Source organism: Pongo abelii, chromosome 3 (assembly GCF_028885655.2).
Source record: "Pongo abelii isolate AG06213 chromosome 3, NHGRI_mPonAbe1-v2.0_pri, whole genome shotgun sequence".
In the NCBI taxonomy this organism is placed as follows: Eukaryota; Metazoa; Chordata; class Mammalia; order Primates; family Hominidae; genus Pongo; species Pongo abelii.
In genome coordinates, this window is record NC_071988.2 from 100,922,957 (window position 1) to 100,935,426 (window position 12,470).

At 35.0% G+C, this 12,470-nt stretch overlaps 1 long non-coding RNA gene across 1 annotated transcript in view; it reads right to left on the reverse strand.

The window, feature by feature from the left end:
- Positions 1 to 423: 423 nt before the first annotated feature.
- The window catches only part of LOC129058851 (uncharacterized), a 65,852-nt gene continuing 53,805 nt past the window's right edge, over positions 424 to 12,470 (reverse strand). Inside the window, exons 2-4 of the long non-coding RNA XR_008524265.1 lie at positions 8,107 to 8,166; positions 5,607 to 5,707; positions 424 to 584 (exon numbers count right to left, since the gene is read on the reverse strand). This is a non-coding gene — a long non-coding RNA (uncharacterized LOC129058851). The remainder of the gene's footprint in view (positions 585 to 5,606; positions 5,708 to 8,106; positions 8,167 to 12,470) is intronic.

The following is a 12,470-nucleotide window of genomic DNA, read 5'->3' on the forward strand; positions in this document are numbered from 1 at the left end:
TACATGCACACAAAGGTGTCACAGAGCCTTTCAAGAATATTTTGAATACTTATTTGAGTATATAAAGTAGAGATCTGAAGCTCTAAAAATGAAAGTTTTTAAAAATAAAATTTGGCTTAGGATGTGGAATCTGTCCTCATATCATTAACAAAAATATGCTTTGGATACCACTTTGACAGTCCTCCAACACCTATATCAGTCAACAGGCCAGCACAAAACAGATGGCACACTCCAAATAAGGCACCTGGAGGAGGGTACATCTACAATGGACCTAGTTACAGAGGTGTTAAGTACAGGGGAATCACAAGAGGTAGTGTTGCAATCTAAGACTTAGTAAAGAGAAGACAGAAGAGATTAGTTAACAGAGAATTTAGAACAGTGACCTGGACAAAGGTCAGCTTACCTTGCAGGGAGAGAGTTAGGCAAGTAATGCCCTGACCTCATTCTGCAACTCCCCTCTAAACTTCTGGGGCTCCCCATTGGCTGAACATAGAGGATGTTAGAAGACATGAGACCCTCTCAAAATCCATACAGGCCAGGCTCTCAGAGAAGATAGGAGAGTGAAAAACTGTCAGAAAGTGGACCTAAAGGAGAAAGTGAAAGATGCTCAGGACAATATTCTTATTCAGAGGTTATACAAAGATTGTTTTAATTAAATATATAATATATGTTGGAAAAATTAGAATTATAAACAATAAACTTTCTATCAGTCAACTGTAATTCATCATTTTACTGTCTAGATGGACAAAAAGTCAAGTTACAGAGGTGTGTGTGTGTGTGCGTGTGTGTATGTGAACATATATTTGACTTTGTTAACGAGGCACTGACCAAAAATTTTTTAAATCATTAGATCATACAAAGAGAATTCCGGCACTGGGATTTAAACTATTTTGTCAACAGTACTTTTTCTTTACTTTGTCTTGGTTTCGTTTTCATTGTCTTGTTTTGTTATGGAGTGGACCATTAGTGCTGACAGCAGAGCCTTTGCTTTATCCACTAAGATATGGGAGATCCCAGAAATGAGAAGAATTACTAAGAGAAAGATAAGGAATCTTCAAAAATTGTATAGAACAAGCAGAATTTTTGTAAGTATAGTTGTGAGAGAAGAATGTTATAGTATACATCAGGGGGCTTGGAATTATTCTAGAAATTTTGCTAAGTGTTTTTTGCCTAAAAATTAGCAAATGAACCTCACCCTCTTGAATTCTCACAGCTCAGGGAGGAGACAGACATACGTATACATCAGATCAATTCAATAAGTTTACATAGTTCTTTTCATTCACCAGGGCATAAGAGATTCAACATTGAAGAACAATAGGGTATTTGTGCTCTCATTGATTTTATATTCTAATAAAAGGAAAATACAATAAAACATATAATAACATGAAAAATATTAGATGGTGATAATTGCTATGCAGAAAACTAAAATTGAAAATTATATAATTTGATAAACGTGATTATCTGCTTTATACTGAATAAACAGTGAAGGCCTCTCAGGTGGTAATGGGTTGAGATCTGAGTGACAGAAGAGTGTCCGCCATAAGAAGATTAGTGAGAAGATTCTGGTGAGAAACAATATTACCTACCAAGGCCTCAAGGTGAGAGAAGCAGGATTTGCCTACACAACTGAAAGAAGGCCAGTAATTCTGGCATTCAGTAAAAAGGTGCCAAATAATATAGGTATTGTTAAGCCAAGGTAAGAAGTTTGAATTTTGTTCCAAATATATAGGAAGCCATTGGCTAAGGAGTGGCATGATTTTATTTCTATTTTAATTGATCACCAAGGCTGCTCTATGGAGCACAGACTGGTGGATGAGAGTGAAGGCAGGAAGCTATGATACCAGTTCAGGAGGGAGGCAATGGGGGCTTAGACTGAAGAAAGTAGTCAATTTAGCAATCTTTTAAACATATAGGCAATATAGCAATTGACTTTGAATCGATAGATTCAAAGCCTACTGTATAGATAAATTGACAGGGCTTTTAATTGAGAGACTGGATGTGAGGTTGATAAAATGAAAACGAACAGTTGATATAATTTTGGCCAATAAGCATGTAAATACACTATTTCTGCACAGTGGTATAATTGCTGCAAAGCTAATGTATGCAAAGTTCAATGGACATGTAGAAAAAGATGAGTCTAAGATTTCCTAAGAGAATCCAAGAATGCTGTACGATGGATTTGAAGGATGAACATATTTGAGTACCGAGTAGAGGTAAAGAGTGAAATACTGGTCTTGCATGTCATTGTCACCAGTGGAACTTCCGCCCTCTACTCCCTACTCATATTTCTCATTCCCCTATATTTCTGATATTAATTAATGATATCACCACATGTTTAACCTTCAAAGTTACACCTTTGAATTCTCTACCACAGCCCCCTCCACACATACTCATACACAAAAGCCTAGAGCAAATATAATCAGTAATGGGAAACCATTAGAAGCCTTCTCTTCAAAATAAGGGAGTAAGAATGGCTATGATCACCAGTTGTACTTGATAATTCTTCTGTACTTTTAATTAATACACTAAGATAAGAAAAATAAATTTAAGATTTAATGATTAGTTAGGAAGACATTATGTTTTATTCTCAGATGATAGTCACTAAAAATCTGAAGAATCTCTACATAAATTTTTAGAAATAAGGCGTTATTAAGGTAAACAGCATATATAGTAGCAACAAACAGAAAATTTAATGAGATACTTTTGTATTTACTATAACAATAAAATACTTAAGATTCATAAAGGAAAAATATCTTAAAAATGCATGAAACTTGTATCCAGAATATTATAAAACTTTTGTGGAGGACATTAGAATATTTTAAAAAATTAAGAGATAACCCAAATTCTTTTTCAAAACTCAAGATTACAAAGATGCTGCTTTGTATTAAATAAATGCATAGATTCAATATAATTAAAATGAAAATTTCAAAGAGTTTTTCGTGAAATTTGACAAGCTAAAAGGAGAACAAATATTCCCCATCATTACTCTAATAGTAAATACACCTGTGGCTAATAATATATTTCTCCACAGTAACTGCATTTTCACTGTTATATTAAACACTATTATCCATGTAATTGGTAAGAACATAGAGTAAAAAACAACGACTTAAATATTCATATTGTCACTTCTTGCAGAAATTTCTCTAATCCCTAAAATCCCAGTGAGTATAATTTCTGGCACTCCCATAACAGTCTTAATTTCTTCATACACATTCCCTTCTCCTTTGCTTGACACAGTTTTTGCCTTTGTCCATGTCCCTGACTTTACCAATGATAACATCTTGCAACACTACAGTATGACATTACAGCCAGCATATTGACGTTGCTAAGATCCAGAATATTTTCATCACTATGAGGATGCCTCATTTTTAACTTCCCTGACCACACCCACTTTTTCCCACTCTACTCTTTTTAAATCCTGGAAACCACTCATCTTTATCCATTTTAATAATTTTATCATTTCAAAAATGTTATATAAATGGAATCATATAATATACAACCTTTTGAGATTGATTTTTTTCACTCATCATAATTCTCTAGAGATTCACTCATGTTGTTGCACATATTCATAATTTGATTGTTCTTTTCTTTTGTCTTCTTTTCTTTTTTTCTTTTCTTTTCTTTTCGAGACAGGGTCTTACTCTGTCACCCAGGCTGGAGTGCAGTGGCACCATCACAACTAACTGTAGCCTCGACCTCCCAGGCCCAAGCAATCCTCCTACCTCAGCCTCCTGAGTAACTGGGACCACAGGCACATGCCATCACACCTGGCTAGGGGATTTTGTTTTTGTTGTTTTAAATTTTATTTTGTAGAGACAGAATCTTCCTATGTTTCCCAAGCTGGTCTCGAAATCCTGAGCTCAAGCTACCTCCTGCCTCAGCCTCCCGAAGTGCTGATATTACAGGCATGAGCAGCCATGCCTGGCCTTTTTTTTATTGTTAAATAATATTCTAGAGCATGAATGTACCACAGTTTGTCGAACTATTCATCTGTTGAACAAAATCCGAGCTGTTTCCATTATTTGCCTATTGCAAGTCACTATAAACATTTGGTTTTGTGTAAACATAAGTCCTCGTTTCTCTGAGATAAATGCCTAGAAGTACACCTGCTAGAGCATGTGCTATGTGTATATTTACTTACTTCTGGCCTCCATGATGTTTGATAAAAAACCCACCATTATTCCAATTGTTTTTACCCTAAAGGTAAGATGGCATTTCTTTCTCATGGCCTTCAAGATTTTTTCTTTCTCCTTAATTTTCATAATTTTAATCATTATGTGTTTTGGTGTGTGTTTCTTTGGGTTTATCCTATTTGTGATCCATTTAGTTTCTTGAATGTGTAGCTATGTGTCACACCAATTTGGGAAGTTTTCAGCCATCGTTTCTTCGCATACTTTTCCCACATTCATGATTCTGATCGCATGAATGTTAGATCTTTTGTTACAGTTCCAAAGTCTCTAGGGTTCTGTTCGTTTTTTCAGTCTATTTTCTGTTATTCACATTGAGTAGCTTCTATTTATCTAACTTCCGGGTCACTGATTCTTCTGTCCGCATCATTCTTCTGTTGGACATTGCATTTTTAAGTTTTAAAATGTTCATTTGATTTTCTTTATTTCTTCTGTTTATTTTCTGAGACTTGACATTTCTTTGTTATATTTTTGTTTCTGTCATGTTTATAATTGTTCACTGGGTCATTTTTTAAAAGTCACGGGTGCTTTAAAATCTTTGACAATTCTAACATCTCTGTCATCTCAGTGTTGTCATCTATTTATTTATTTTTTCAATTGGAGATCTTTCCAGTTCTTTATTTTTTATTGAAATCTGGACATTTTTATGTGATGTTATGATGACAGTCTAGATCTTATTTAAAACATTCTTTTAAAAATGGTTTTGCCTCACACCATTCTGGCAGAGAAAAGGGTTTTGGGCACACTAGAATTACTACTAGGTGGGCGTAGATATTTAGCTTCCTAACTTGGCCTCCACTGGCACCTGAGTTGGGGAGTTCCTCCTTACTCCTGGATAATATGGGTGTTCCGGATTCCCAGGTAGCCTCTCCATTTGAGAGTTAATGCCCAAAGCCATCACTCTCCACTAGATCTCCTCTGACACCACTCTAGCGGGGAGAGGGAGGAGTACCTCATTACTGCCAGGTGGAGATGGAAAACTAGACTCCCTATATGTTCTCCACTGACATTTTTACCACGTGAGGGAGATTTGGGAGAGTCACTCATTACCAGATGGTGTGGAGAGAAGTTCTAGCTTCCTACATTGTCTAATCTTACACTACCCTGGCCAGGCTGCTGGATGCCACATTACAGCCTAAAGAGTGTAGAAGTCTAGGCACCGACTAGGCCCTTGCTGGTATGGCTAGGAGTAGGGTCACTCTGCTTTTTTGTCTGTTTCTTTTACGGTGTTTCACTGGAGTAGAAAAATTATTGTCTAAATGTTTTCTGTATTACTAGGCTTTCCTTTTTTTTTTGGTCCTTCAACTAGAGGGAGCAGGCTTTTTGAAAGTCTATTTTTGCCTGTTCATTTCTGGGTTGCTGGCTTTTTCAGCTTCAAGCCTGTGATGTTTGAATGAAAAAATAATTCTGGGAACCCACCACCATGTCTTTCTTCAGGTCCTGAGGCAAGTCTTCTTTCTTCTCTCTACCTTTCAGAGTCTTCTGATATCTGTTTTACATATACTGTTCAGTGTCTTTACCTGTAGAGGAAGAATATAGAAAATTGAGTCTAGTATATATTTCTATAAATGGAAGTCCCCCATACTTATTTTTTACATTTTCATTTTCTAGCAAAAGAAAAATCATAAATAAAGCTTTTGTGAGAAAATTTAACCAATTTTAATTATTATTAGTATATCTTTTGTGCTGGTCTTAAAGATGTCTGATACCTCTATGCAGCTCTTAAAGACCCAAAGTCACACTAATTTTGTGTTAAAGTAGCTTTAGTTTGCTATTCAGGATAATTAAAGACATCAATTTTGGAGTCAGAAAACCTAAATTTGAGTCCTGGATTTTCTGCCTGCTAGCTTTATGAATTTGGCCAAATGATTTGACCTCTCCAAGCCACATTTTCTGAGTGAAAAATTAAGAAAATAATAGAACTCACTCCATAGGTCTGTTATAACAACCAAATGAGAAAATAAGCAGCACAAGAGCTACCATATTAAATGCTTCCTATGAGACAGACACTGTGCTATATATGTATTTCTACGTGCATAAAAGTCCTGAAATTATAGTTCTTAACATTCTATATTTTAGTAGCTTTCTACTTTGTGCTAGACAAGCTTGCCTTTTTTGTAAAATGAGAGGATTGAACTAAATAATAAACACAGGGACTTTATCTTGTGTTGTTGTTTCTCCAGCATCTGGAACAGCGTCTGGTTCTTAACGGGTACTCGATAAATTGGATTGAATTAATGAATTGACATATTTGCATAAGATATTGTGGTTTATAATATAATCTTCCTATATTATCATAGCTAATTTTAGCATACACACTACATGCTTTGTTGTAATCCATATATTTCCTTCCAAGGTAAGATGTATTAATTGAAGATAATTTTCATACAATTATGCTGATTTTTACTGCATTGTTTATTTAGTGACTGTACCTATAGAATGTATATAGTACATAATGTATAAATATATGACAGATTTGATATAGCGCCTAACAGAGACTAATCAAAGATGAACATACAAATTATCTTTCTCAAAAGACTAAACTATTAAAGGTTTTAAGCAGAAGAATCATGTGATTTGAATTGCACTTTCATAATTTAAAAAATCGCTTGGATGGAGGATTGAGAACAGACCATGAGGGGATAAGAGTAGAAATAAAGAAACCAAAAATAATACAGAATAGAGCTAATGATGTCTTGAACCAGGAAGGTAGCAGTGGATATTGTTTCTGAAAGTAGGACTTTTGACAGTAGGATGACAACAGGATGTTCTGACAAATTGGATATGTGATGCTCGAGAAAGATAGGAGTTGAAGGGAATGCCAATGGTATTTATCTGAGCAAACAGAAGGATGGAAATGAGGAAGACAGCAGGTGGATTAGATAATGCACAAAGTTATGGTGATGTTGACAAGTGGAGTCTCAATGATGTGGAGGGGCAACAGCTCAGTTGGAGTAGGATTAGGAGAGCCTCAAAAAAGAATTCTAAAATACAAGTATGGGAAACTTTTAGTGTGATTTATTTATGACTACATTAGAAGGAAAAACAATGATAATCTGATAAGATCTGACCAAAAATCATATATATAAAATATCAAAAATTTATTTTTTTAGTTTTCAAAAATTTCCATGTTTTAATTTATTATCCATTTATTCATTTTTATGAATTTCATAAACATTTTTTAAAATGGATTCTGTAGATTTTTTAGTCTACTCTGTTTCTGTTAAGAAATGCATACTCTCTTTTAAAAAATTAACTTTTACTTTAAGTTCAGGGTACATATGCAGGTTTGTTATATAGGTAAACTTGTTTCATGGGGGTTTGTTGTACAGATTATTTTGTCACCTAGATAATATGTCTAGTACCCATTAGTTATCATTCCTGATCCTCTCCCTCCTCCCACCCTCCACCTTGCAATAGGCCCCAGTGTATGTTGTTCCCCTCTACGTGCCCATGTGATCTCACTGTTTAGCTCCCAACTGGAAGTGAAAACTTGTGGTATTTGGTTTTCTGTTCCTGCATTAGTTTTCTAAGGATAATGGCCTCCAGTTTCATCCATGTTCCCACAAAGGACATAATCGCACTCTTTCTCCACACTATTTTTTAGAGAAAGAAAAAAAAAGGGGAAGATACATGTGCAGAATATCACAGAAGGTCTCTAACTCTGTGACCCTGTGTTGTGGAAGCTGGCAGGCTGTCAGCCCCTGCTGAGGGACCTGGAAGGGACACATGGATGGGGCACAGCAGGGATGAGGTGGAAGCTCACCAACAACTTTTCTATTCTCTCTGTTAGAACAGATACAAGCACAACATAGCCTCAAGACTCAACCCCAGCTGTATCTAGGTCCCAGCACCTTTCAGGCCACAGAGACAAAGAGCTGGAAATAAGAAGTAGGAGAAGGAATTTCATTCAAGTTACCTTTTCAGCAATCACCTGCTCACAGGTATCTTGGTTTATGGTATTTTCCGGATTACATTTCTATAATGAAACATATAAATACGTGTTTTTATGAGCTATTAAAGAAAAGCTATGCTAGCGAAGAAGCGAAGGTATGCTTTAACAGTATTGACATTTTAAACAAAAATATTTCCAAAACCAATATGTGATGTAAGTCCAACTTTGAAAGTCCAAACTCTGAGTAGTTGCTCCAAATGAAATTGAAGAGGAATTCTGGGATTATATTGATCAATAGTACCATTTATGAAATTTATGCATTGTATCATTTTATCTATTACAGAAAAGAAGTTGAAATGCGAAATATAAAAATTATTGGATATTTCATAATATAGTCATTATATAGGAATAAAATATTTTAAATATAATAGAATAATTGCATTATCTTGTATTAAGCAGAAAGAAATCATGCTTTTTTTTAAGCCCATAAAAGTTCACTTCTTATCTCTTGGTAGTGCCCAAACAATTCTGAGAATTAAAATATCAGCTATTCATTCTTCTATTATGAAGAGTAAAGTATTCCAAATTTACTGATGATGACGAGTGGCTGACAGGAAGATGCTACCTAGCAGATATTTTGGGGAAATCTTCAAACATATCCCTTCAAGGTAAAGGTAGCACTTTAACAACTAAGAAAGTAACTTGGAGAGGGCATCTTGAAATGTCCCCATTATTGAGTGATTAGTTTTAGCCCAAAATAAATAAAGATATATAAGATTTTCTAATCTGGGCATGCTTTAAATTTAGAAAAAAAAAAGTGTGGCTTTTGAAGTTGTTTGTTAACATTAATATAGTACTTTCTGATTACTTTGCAAGGAAAAGTGATTGACATCAGAGAAGGTGAAAATTTATTAGTCACATTTCAATAAAAAGTTTTACTATAATGGAGGATGGGATTTTAAAATTACATGATGTTTTAGTAATCACAACCTAAAATGTCTCCTCTCATTTGGCTCAACATATTTCTATAAAGTCTCTTTTTCTACCATGGCAGTTATTACAATAGTGTGTGGAAATAAATAATACTTAAGAACCAGAGCTTTGAATTTCTGTATTATACGGTTTAAACCAGATTTGAAAAGCACATTTAATTACATTGATTGCATTGCACTCAGTCTTTTATTTTGGAATCCAAAATAAAATTATAATACAACAAGGTTTTTGAAATAATAGTAAGAAATAAAATTAAAATGTCTTTAACTTTTTATTTTTGCCTCATCTGTCTTTAATTTTTATTTTTCAGTATATGTTAAATGTATATATTAGTCTAATAGTACTGATATATAACTCATAAAACAATAAATAAACATATTTGACAGGTATGCTCAAAATATTAATAAGAGTGCACTGTTAGAAAAATGTAAAGGACATTGCAATAAAGAGAGCAGAAGTAAACACAAATACTTGTAGCATGACAGGGAAACAGGGCAGAGGCTAAAAACTCTGCTTGTCACACCTAATGCACAATACTTAAAATATGAGATGGTAGAAAATTATAAACAAGACTTCATCTTCTCAAGAGCTTATTTCCGAAGACATTTTTTACAGATTTGTTTTTACTAATTAAAATAGGACTGCCAGGATCCATTTCCCATTAGAATCAAGACAACGTTGCTGGAAAAATATAAGACTTTGTTGTCCTTTTAACAACTTCTTATCTCCATGGGATTCTGATATATTTCATATTGAAACTAAAGGCAGAGGCTTTCAGAAAAAAAAATATATATTTTTTCTGAAAACACAATTAACACTCAAATCCTTTTATTCTCTTTCTAATCCTACCCTATCCTATCCTTGGCAATTACATGACAGTATGAGGACAGAGGGAAACTCTGTTTTGAATAGGTATTTTAATTAGGCTATAACTGAATATTGACACAATTCTAAGACGCGTATCAAAAATTCTAAATATGTGTTGTTCCCCTTTTGCAACTGTGTTTTAATTTTTAGGAAAAATGTATCTGAGCCCTAGGAATATTTGTTTAGCAAAGATATTCTATTGAAATTAGCTGAGAATGAAAGAAACAAAGGGAAGTCAATTATAGCTGTCTGGTCATTTGGAACCTGGCAGCATTAACTGTCAGCTAATGGAAGAGGCTAGAAACTTTTGCTTCCTCAGAACTTCTTGTAATTAATATGGCTATTAATGTTATACTTCACAGCCAGAAATCAATAAATCACTGACAAAAAAGGTAGTGCTTAAGATGCATGTGAAATTTAGTTCTTCATGAAACCTCAAAGACATCCAAACTGACATCTTCAGTATTCCCATACCTCTGCATACATACTGAACTAATTCAATGTGTTCGCAGCTCTACAGTCAGGAAATACAATGTTTAAAACAGCAGAATTGGTCCTTTTAAACAACGTCTGCAGCCTCTACAGAACAGAACATAGGGTATGCAAGGAGGCATTATCTTTTACAGAGCTGGGAGTCCCCCTATGCACTATCTCCTCTTAGCCAGTTGCCTGAGTGTGGAACATCTGTGTTTATTTTGCATGAGAAAGTTGTTTCTTGGCTTTGCCAAAATGAGCTCTGATGTGGGACTCTGGGTTTGTGGATTTTCCATAGGGTGATGATAAAGCTCAAGTGGCAGGACATTGTTTTTGTATATAATGCATATTACATGAAGTCATCCATATTTAATGACAAGTGTGCTATATTTTTAATCTTTATAGCTTTAATGTGTGCGAGAGGTTTTAATAATTGGTGCTGGGATGATGGTAATGTCCCAGAAATGCTCAGCACAACTGCTGTGGTTCTCAGCCCACAGTTTGTACAGGTTGTAAATTATGAAACTTGATTAGCAATAGACTTGGCAATATCTCTCATCTTTTGAAGATGCCAATCTGTAGCATCATGGGTACAAAATATTTTTATTCACACTTTTAATATTCACCTAGATAGCCTACGTGAAAAACCCGAGAAGAAAAATGATGAGCTTTTCAGGGAAATTAAACTGTTTTCCTACAGATTTAGAATTCTACCTGCAAAAACTAAACAGTTTCACCTCCAAAATTGTCCAGTTAAAATTCTAATTTTTCTGTATATGGCAGCAGAGTTTTAAATATTGTGGATATGTATTCTGTAATGTTTCTGGTGTTTTTTTAAAGGCTTTGTGAAGAAATCATATTATTCACAATCACTAATAGGTTACAGTTAGGAATTTCAGAGATCTAACAATTTTGGTAACTTTCATTTTCAACAATATCAATTTTTGCTTAAATTTTTCCTGTACTCTTGGTCCAAATTATCTATTCCTCAGTCCAGCAATCAGTTCCCTAATGTTGAAAGACAAGATCAATCAGTCCAATGAGTATTTACTGAGCATATTAGGCCATTCTTGCATTGACATAAAGAAATACCGGAGGCTGGGTAAAAAAAGAGATTTAATGGGCTCAAAGTTCTGCAAGCTGCACAGGAAGCATGGTGCTGGCATCTGCTTCTGGCGAGGGCCTCAGGAAGCTTACAATCATGGTGGAAAGCAAAGGGGTGTCAGCTGGTCACATGGTGAGAGTGGGAGCAAGAGAGAGAGTGTGAGAAGGAGGTCCAGCTTTTTTAAAGAACCAAATCTCAAGTGAACTAAGAGCAAGAACTCACTGATCACCAAGCGGGTGGTGCTAAGCCATTCTTGAGAGATTCACCCCCATGATTAATTCACTTCTCTCCAGGCCCTACCAACAACATTGGGAATCACATTTCAAAAAGAGATTTGAAGGCGAGAAACATCCAAACCATATCACTCCGTATTTATAGGCAATAAAGAACATCATTGGACACTCTAGATCCTGCCCATCTACCACACATCAAAGCAACTATTACCCATTCCCACCCTTATTTCCATCACAGCATAAAATGGAGAATTTACTGTCTGTCAAACCGAGGGGACTCTGGGCATGGGACCACCCAGCTCAGCTGAGGGTATAGAGAATATAGCAAAAACTTAGGGGTTATGTAAAAGACTACATATAAAAATGAAACACTCCAACCTCCCAGCTCAAACTGTCACAGTCAGTTGAATGATTGTTGGCAACCAGTTTTATATCTCCCAGAAAGGCTAAAAAATAGTTAAGTATTAACATTTGAGTGTACCACCAATGAAAGGTTGTATTCCCAGCAAATCCCCCTACTAGTGTAGCTGCTGTGCAACAAACTTCATTTACATACAAAATCTCCAAACAGCATTTTACTACCTACTTCGTAAATATCGACAGATAACCAAGCATTCACCAGGCAAGAAAACTTCATGCCACACTGAAACTGAAATTATTATCATCAGAATATTTAATACATTAAACAAAATAAACCCAGCATGTATTTAAAAGGG